Here is a 10446-nt window from a genome sequence, read left to right on the forward strand (position 1 = left end):
ATATCTAATAGGAGAAAAACGCGAAAGCCTACAGCAGTGTATGCATAGATGTTAAAATTATTTGACTTTAATCAAAATACATAAGACATATTATAAAGTATATTTAACGTAGAAGAAAGAAACAAAGAAACATCTGGGCGTTGCCTTGGCACTGTCAATAGCAAAGCCACCACTGGGGTATAAACCTGTTAGTACATACTGAAAGGTGATAATGTGTACTAGTCGTGTGTTAGACCTGTATAGCAAACACTATCCTGTCGCTTAAGGTATTTCCGGCAGATCATGAAGTTATGCCTTCCACGAAGATTGTCAATTGGGCAATTGCTAAAGCAAATATTACTTCTGAGATGTGCGTCAATATGTAACGAATTGAAGCAATCTTCAACATGCATTAATTTGCTCAGTTTTAACACATTTTTATAGTCATTAGCAAGAATATGTATATACTCATTTCAAAAATTCTTGAATGAAAAGTCTAATTTCAGAATTGTTAGCAGCAACATCAGTTTGATTAAACACACTAGAAAAAGTAGCGTTCATATTGATCAACATATTAGTGTATTTCTTTAAATACACCCTTATTTTATAAGCATATACATTTAAAATAATCTAAAATAAATGCTTGATGGACATGCTTGGTTTGCCGGAAGACATATTTGAACATGAACCATTGTAAAATATGAAAGCATTACTTAGAAAGAAACATTTTTTAAAAAAAAAAATAGCAGTTGAAAGTGTTAGTCCAAACCGCAAACATCAAAAGAGATTCAGTCATCCAAACCGGTGTACACTTGTTATCCAAACCGTTACAATTCTGTTTTCACGACACTACACGTTTCGTGTCCTTTTGAAGCTTAGGTGCTATGTACATATCACAGGTTATGCATACTTATACTAAAGATTATTATATAGTGTATTAACATCCATTTAGTTCAAATAGTTTGATTTTATAGATAATAAAAATGAAATTTTGGAACATCTGACGCGAAATTGAACAATTTCCGTGAGTTAATAAGATATATTTATGCTAAATACGATTCCAGACGTCATGCCAATCCGGTGATTACTTCTTTAGACATTATAAGTGTTACTGAACAGCGTTTGGTAATGAAATTAGCAAGACGAATAAAATATATGTATGAACACACATGGCCTTCCGTTGGTTTTTGCTTTGAGCGGCCATATTGGACAAATCCAAACACACGGCTACCGTTGTAGTAACCATACAGTGGAGTAGTTAAATACAAAAGCAGATGAATTCTGAATGATAAACCGTGGAAAGGAGATGAGATGACAAGGCAAAGGAAAGCTTGATAATTTACTTTCTTACATACTCACTGGAATAATTTTGTAAAACTATACTGGCTTTCACTTCTATTAGTAATGATTATTGAGCTCATTTGACATATAATTGACGTCATGATGCACTCTTACCGCGCGTCTACAGTTGTTTGTTTGTCTCCGCTTAACTCGCAATCAGAAGATATTTTAGAATCAATTTTACACACTTTCAACAGAATTTGAATCTTAAGCACAATAATTTCCAATCACATTCGTACTTGCTTTTATGTGAATAACTTTTTACCAACATTGAGCTTCAGCATGTTGCAATGCATCAACGAGACAATCTTAACCAGACAGCACTAATTGCGGCGCAAATCTGCACTTCTAGCCATATCATTTATCGGCTTAAAGAACTGGTATAATTGCAAGCCATCGGCGTAGAAATCATGACGAAGCCCATAACGTCTGCATGTGGCACCAACAGGTTTAGTGTACATGATGAAGCTCATCGGACCAAGTACTGATCCCTGGGACGCAATGTATTTAACCTGCAGAGACGTCGACAACTCACTTTCAACGCACACAGTTTGATAGCGGTCACTGAAATATGATGACATCCATGAAAGTGCTGTGACTCCAAAGTGATATTCCAGTTGATGTGACAGTTTTTGTGACATCTGAGACCTTAGGAAGCATAGGAAACAACCAAGAAGAAAAACAGCAGAGTCGGTTTGACTGAGTCTGATCATGAGTTGTAATGAAATGTGCAACACCATCCTAGTACCAGCTTAAGCGGAACTCTTTTACACATATGTTTAATGAACGCCATAATCCCCAAGAACCAGAAAATATAACAACAACACTAAAACATGCATTTTCTATTATAAGGCATATAACATTAATCTACAACTGAAAAATGTCTGAATGCAACCTGGAGATATGATGTGTGCTGATATTGGAAACAGCAGTAGTTGTTTTGGTTGTTTTAAAATTGTATTAAAACACTTTAATTTCGTTTTAGATATCCTTCCATGGTTGCTTTTTATTTAAAAACTATTCTGAAGTGTCTTTTATCTATATAATTTATGTATAATATATTCATAGCTTGCTTTTGCCAAGTTGTTATCTCATTTAGAAAAAAATATAAAAATCACCTGTCAAGGTCACGGGGGCATGAACATGGAAGCCAGTTTCTTATGAAAAACATGAGATCCTCTTGACTCAGAATGTTGGAACTTCATAGGACGGTAGAGTAGGTGAGGTCACTGGCCTAAGGGAAAGGTCGCATAGGCCTGAAGATGGAAACATTTCTGATCAATAACCCGAGAATCACTTGAACCAGAATGTTGAAACTTTATATGTTGATTGGACATACCAAGTAGATTATCCCTATTGCAGCCAACTGTTAGTGTCTCTTTGTCTTTCGCTGATATCCTCTATTGACTACTATTGACTACTTGCCTATACTACTATGCATTGGGGGAGACATGGGCATCTTCTAGTTTGAATATTAATTGCCCTCAATTGTCTGCCAAACGCAGACTCACCTACAAACCAAAGTTCACCAAACTTCGGTTATCATGATTTTTCGATATGTCGACTATTTTCTCTTGGTCCCGACAAAGTCGAGATATCGAGAATTGACTGTACTTAGATATCAATCTCTTTTTCAGTGAAAATGTGGTTGTTTGGAGGCTTAAGTCAGTTGTCATATATTCTGGTACAAACAGAATTTTGATATGTCAAGATCCACTTGACACCAATGCGAGGAGACAAGTTTTCACCTATATCCCTATTAATAGACACATCTGACAGTTTCCTATATGTGCATAGGCAAAATTTCTTACGGACAGAATTTCCTTAAACTTTGTGTACTGCCTGAGAATCAAATTTAAAACGGAAACATGTATTAAAAATTATAGGTACCGGTGCTTGGTGTTAATTATCTGCCCTTGAAATTTTTTTTCAGTATTTTCCGACTTTCAAGGGTAACAAATCATGACCAAGGCTGGGTACCTATGATTCGCTTTATTTTATACTTCTGCTCCGTCAGTAAATACAGTTTAAAGAAAAATTTCTGTTCGAAAGAATTTTTCCCCCATGTCAATATAGACACTGTGGCAATTGTCTTTGACTATGAACACGACAAAATTATACCTCAAAGTCCTGGTCTTTCCCATTGACTAAATTTCTTTAAAGTTTGTACACTGAATACAAATGATGACTTAAACAGAAATATTAATCAAAATGCAGTTTCCGTTTCTTATTCTTGAATTATTTGCCCTTGAAAATTGGAATTTTTAGTATTTTCTGATTTTCCAGGGCAGATAATTTAAGATCAAGCACCGGTACCTGTGATTTTTAATACATATTTCCTTTTTAAACCTGATTCTCAGGCAGTACACAAAGTTGAAAGAAATTCTGTCCGTAGGAAAATTTTTGCTATATACATATAGGAAACTGTCAGATGTGCCTTTAACTCTTGCTCTTTCTGTGAAAATAAATCATTTAATGAATTATTACTTCGTCATGAAAATCATTAAAAGACGTATCCATGTTCCAAGTTTTACGACTTTGAACGCAACCTTGTGCTTCGTGTGAGAAATGTTGTATGTTTAAACAATTATACTAAGTAGTGTAAAGCAATTATGCAATTTTAAAGACGCAATCGATTATAAATATCTTTTTTTCTAATTGAATAGTAACAATGTTTTTTTACTAATACCTATAAGGAGATAAGGAAAAAAGTATTAATAAACAAGTATCAAAAGTTACGTGAAATATGCTGAGACGTTTGAATGATAGGCATACTTATTCAAATACCAATGGGAATGAAACTTACGGACAGACGAACATAAAGTGAAACAAAAAACATTGAATTCGATGCATCGACGATAATACTGGACATTGAACAAATTCGACTTTTCGAGTTACATCTATATGTTAAACACAACGGTTAACTACATGTACTACAGAAAATCGTTTCAATGCATTTCATTTGTATATAAAAAAGTGTAAAATAATAGTAGTTATTTCCTTAACGAAGTGTTTTATTGTCTGTCATTTCTTAAAGTTCAAGAGTTACATATTCATATTTCTATATAATTACCTTCATTTATTTCACATCAGACTGCCGTTTCCGGCGATTTTACACATGCCTGCAAAAACCCAAATGCAAGATTACTCTCGTGCTGTGAATTAGTTTAAATAGTATATTAATGTAAAATGCGACGAAATTAAACACGTTGAAAGTTGCATCATAGAAGGAACTTTTGTAGAATATTCATGTTTATCTATAGGATATCCTAATCGCTAGTTTTTTACTATTGGTCCCAACTGATTTATTTCATTACTTAGTAGGGACCAATAGTAAAAATTATATTCAATGTACATATATTTTCTTTCTAACATATATAGATCTGTACCATTATCATAAAATGCAATGTAATGCATGTAATTGCACTGCATTATATTACACAACTAAGTTTAACATACACTATCAACGTTTCTAAATTTAACTGTGAATGTACTATGGTTGGAATGAACTGGCAGCTCAAATTTTACAGAAATAATCAATCGAAAAGAGAACAGACGAGATGCAGACGCCAAAGATGAAAATGTTGCTAACTACTATTTGTAACAGTCCCAGTGGCAACTAGACCCACAAAAGCATCATACTAACGCAACGCAACGCTAATCCATGCAAACGCAATAACGCAGTGTTTAACGGTCCAAGTTACCGCAAAATTACATTCGAATTAAAAATTCCATCAATCGCTGGCTAGCCCGCATCACTGTACGGCAATCCATGCTCTGCAACGCATTATTGGAATTCCCAAGTACTAATGGCAATACTCCTGTGCAAACATTATATTATAATTTTCCAAAAAGTGTTCCGATCAAAGGTCAGCCTACCCTGAAAGGAGCCTTGTTACGAGAAGTAAGGCCTTAATCAGTTTTAAAATTAAGAAGGTACAGACACGCCTGATTACCTCTCGCTCGATATAATTTCATGGCCTAAATAGAGTGTCAAATTTATACCCAAAATTCCTATTGAGTAGCAGGGATGATTTTCATTAAGCGAATCCCTAATACTACCAAAATAAAATTCAAGAATAACATCGTTCAGGTGAACACCGTAACAATGAAAAAAATGCTCTTATAGCATCAATATCCGGTATAATTATCAAATGTATAACAACTGAAAATGCTCTTCGATAGCAGACGCAAAGAACAAATTGAATAATTTTTAAAAGAACACTATTTTCTATTATTTCAAAAAAGTGCGGGACTTGCCATCAAACATTATGCATGAGAAGCAAAGATGTGTATATCTTGTTTATATTAACTGACATCTATTACGAGTCATTTTTTCGGCGAACGCCGTCTAAGAACGAATTCGTTACCTATGCCACGTGACTTCAGTTTGCGAATCAAACTACTTGATAACGCATTATAGATAATTTATCAAAATGGAAGATTTATGCAACACTCTGCCTGATTGGACGAGAGTGTCAATTTCTTTCACTCTGTTGATTGTGCTACGCTGAGTGAAATGTAGACAAAACGTTTATCCTAAACGACGCTGTTCACAGTTTTAAAGCTAACTTTGGCTCAGTATATTTAGCAAGAATATTGATATATCTCAAAATGATAAGTAAGTTTAATAAATATGATAAAAACCTGTTCAAATACCAACATATATCAAATTAAAGAAAGAGCTGAATACGGTCTGCGTATCACATGAATAAGGGTGTGATAAGAGTCTATTATGTAGAGAAATGCTTTTTAAAAGATTTTCCTTGTTACAATTGTCGTCTGTATATGAAAAGGTTTCTTGCTTTTGTGACTTATTCAGATTGCATATTAAAATGAGTACTTGTTTGCTTTGATATATTTGTTATAAATTATTTAACTGATTTATTATATATGAATATTTTTCTTTAGTATGGTATGCAAATATTGAACTCAGTTGAAATCTGTTTTATTATGTATATGCTATATAATGACTGAATCTCATTATACACTGAAACGAAGGTACGCTGCATACAGTTTATCTATGTTATATGACTACGGTCAAACTTTGCTTATGAAACAGAAATATTGAAATAATTACAACTGTATGTTTTGCTTGACCTTCACTTTTTTATAGGCGTGACGTCATTGTCCAAAGATTCATGAATAGCGAATATGCATTTGTTAAAGCGGGATCAGTTGGCCTATTTTAGAAATAAATAAAAATAATAAATAAATAAATCCTTTAATTGATTTTTTCTCATGTATTCTAATCAAACTTGATTTGTAGCATCTTTATCAGGCCCGCAGCCAACTTTGTTCAGCTGGGACATTTGACCCCTTTTAGGGGCTGCTAGAGCTAAAACTAGAAATGCCTTTATACAGCGTCTCATGAACAGCTTGGTGGATCTTTGTCATACTTGGTCTGGAGCATCATTATAAGGTCCTCTTCCAAATTTATTTATATAGGAACTTGGGCCCTATTAGGGACCACTATAGCTAAAAGTAGATATGCCTTTCTTCGCATTAACCACTAAAATGTAATGGATTTTTATCAAACTAGATGTGTAACAATATCGTAAGGTCTCCTGCTATTTTGAATCTTCATCAAACTACTGCTGTAATTATTCGTCTAAGGATAAACGAAACAAAATTGCAACCCTACAAAACCTTTGCGAAAAATTAAAAGAGAACCATTTAAATTGTTAAAGTGCGGTGTTTAGTTTTGCAATTTGAAAAATGTTAGATGAAAGATGAATGTTAGATGTAAAATTCATACACTTCTTTCCGTATTACAATTCGCCGACCATCATTTTAAAAGATATTTCTTGTTATCTTATAAAGTTGGAATATATGGACATATAACAATGTTCAAAAATACCGAAGGCGTTCTGATTTATATTCCATGTGCAGTTCTAACAAATTAAAATAAGAGTTTTACATGAATCTGTTTGTCTTAAACCAAGATTTTGATTTGCGCAATAATTCTAACTGTTCATAAAAAACTTGGTTGTTAGTTCTTTCCGTAGGTAAAAACATAGTAACATGAGGATGCTAGAAATACACCATTGAAAGGATCTACTATCATAACATAACACCAAAATCGTAAAGGTCGGAATTAGAGTTAGAATCGGATCAATCTCACAACCATTTGTTAAACATCGGGTACTTCTGTATCCTCCGTCTAATGCGTAGTGATCAGATTGCCACACACTAAATAAGAATTTTTCGTTGCAAGTTTATTCTTTGTGTTGACATGAAATATAAACATACAGTTAAAAGTCAAGACAAAATATGTAAAGGGTTAACCATGAATATATCCAAATACATTTTAATATTGGTACCTCGAATTCAAAAGGGATTTTGCATTCTATTGCGAGATAGCTGATATTCCACTTAAAGTAGAATTTTTTGCACGTGTTTTCGTGACGGAAAATTAAAACTCTCCGAGATTTTGAGAAATGCTTGTTCCAGATATCTAGTTTCAACAGTTACTGTATATGATAGAAAATCAAAGCCTAACCTTATATTTATTAATCAAATGAATGATTGACCTCGTTGTTTACTTCACCTAATATTCAGTCTCTCTCTCTCTCTTTCGAACAATCTATTCTTATGTACAATTATTACTTTCGTAGTGTTCATGAAATAAATTCTTTTTAATGGTTGGCGTTTAGCCAACTGCCATTAATTTATTTTATATTAATTAGCATTCAGGTCTGGCAATTGGTCTTTACTGTTAATATCAATGGAGTGGGTTGCTTTGTTACACAAATAAAATAACGTTTCGAAGTAATTGTTATTCATTTTAAGTGAACATTTATTTACCTTTAAATCTAATATATCAACAGTGTTATAATACATCAGTAGAAGTTCCAAAGACAAGCAGGGATTTATTTTCCTCCTATATTTCGGACAACATTAAGATATGGCCATTGCTTGGTTCGGATATTATTCGTTTCAAAATTCTAAACATCAAACATTCAAATGATCTGATCAAGGCACCGAGAAGATGCTTGTTTGAAAATTCCGTACAGGCAAACATTTCAATGAGCTGATCTTCGGTATAAGAAAACAAATAACACAGGCTGGATCAGGTGATATGAGATTTTGTCAACCTCTGCTTAAAATAATTGCATATCACATTCACTTGCCAGTGATATTTATGTCATAACTCAGTCCTAAACGGAAAAGGCATGCAAACAGTATGGTTCTTTTTTGTCGATATATTTTTATTGGGGAAGCGATAATAACTGCGATATGAATTATTACAATATGTTTCACTTTCTGCTTAATATGCGAATAATGACAATCGATTAGCGACATACTGATTAATTTGCGAGGTTAAAGTATTCAATACAAGCCTGAAAGGACCTGTGTTGACACAGATACGGTTGATGAAACATTATATTGAGAGATATTAATGGATCGCGATCATTTTATTTTAACGGTACTTGGTAAAATCCAAAAACAGGTAAAGCAGGTGTATTATCCGATAAGTTGTGTTAAATTTGTATATTATAATATTTTTAACTCTAAATACGATGCGTTCTTCTATAACAGATGTGTAGTCTAGTGGACAGTGTGTCGGACTTCTATTCTTTTTTTCATGTTTGTATGGTGTAAGTTCGAGCCTTTCTTTTTTTAATTAATTTTATTTATTCATAATGCTTTTTAACGATCGGTTAAACTTTGTTTTCATTTTCCTCGCAAGAGATTTGTATGTTAATAGATTCAATATCTATTATAATATTAGATCCAGAGAAAAATGTCAACAAGTACTCTGTATAAGTGCAAATCATGATACAAATAACTTTACATGTATTCTTTCTTCGGGTAAAACATGCTGGAAAAAATAGCACGTACTGTATTCGAACCAGCACCGTCAGCTTATAAATCAGACGTGCTAACCACTAGACCACGCCGCTACTTACATTGGTATTGCGAAATACGAAATATGTAATAGAATGTGTACACCTGATTCCCTATTTCATTGTTATGGGTTGATCCGGTATTAGTAAATAAAGGCCACAGTTATCGCGTTTTGTTAATATATAACGATTCATTATTTATGTAGTAAAATGTATTTACACATCAGTACAATTCAAAACGATAATTTTAGCAACGCTATGTACCGCCATAACAACCGAGTTTAAGCAATGCAGTCTTTGTATTTTGTGGGTTCGATATCCTTCAGCCGCAATTTTTTATTTGATATTTTAGTCTACATGTATGTAAATTTTCATCTTTGACATAGTAATATGTAAATATTCGTAACAGTCTGTTGCGTACTGTAATATCTTTCTTCAAGTAAGTACAAAACATTTAATATAATTTTAATTTAAAACTGATGTATTGTATATACTTTTTGGTGGTGGCGCTAAGATTTAGTAGCCGTGATATATGTACAAATAAGATAAGTTATAATTTCATGTAATGATTTGCTAGAAACATTTCTACAGGTGGACTCTGACTCCTGGAATCCACTGACACAGCTGGCGAAACTTACCGCTAATAAAGAATTACAAATGGTATTTGAAAACTTTTGAGCTTCGCTATTCAAAAGTTTACTAAACAAACGCAGAAATGTGCATTTATTTAGATATCAGTGGTATTGCAATCCATATACAAATATATTCAAAATTGAAATTTTACAACTCTTTTTGGTCAATCAGGCACAGTCATAGGTTATATGGCGGCTTCAAGCTTTTGGTGGTGGAGGTAGAGACCAGATGCCCCTTTAAACATCATTTCATCACTGGCGGATATCTGGGTAGAGCCACCGTTCGTAAGCCAGCTTGTTGGCTTTCTCACATTTAAAATTAAACGCTCCGAGCAAGGCTTGAGCCCACATCGGTGAATGGAAAGTAATTTTTTATATCTCCGGCCTTAACAATTCGTCTATGGAGGTCCCTAGCAAAGTGGTGAGGCGCAATTATTCGGAGCCATCAACCTTAACCGCTCATACCTGGATGCCCCTAAAGTTCATGAAAAGTCAAAATATTTTGAAAGTTTAAATCTCTCCTATTAACGCCTAACTGATGCATATAGATTTATCGTCTTATGTTTAAAAAAATGTGGAAAAACTCTCGTTACAGAAAATTAGCAAAATCTGGGCTGTTCCGCTTCAAATTAAACAGAACTTGG

The sequence above is a fragment of the Mercenaria mercenaria genome, unplaced genomic scaffold, assembly GCF_021730395.1.
Source record: "Mercenaria mercenaria strain notata unplaced genomic scaffold, MADL_Memer_1 contig_2052, whole genome shotgun sequence".
NCBI lineage: Eukaryota > Metazoa > Mollusca > Bivalvia > Venerida > Veneridae > Mercenaria > Mercenaria mercenaria.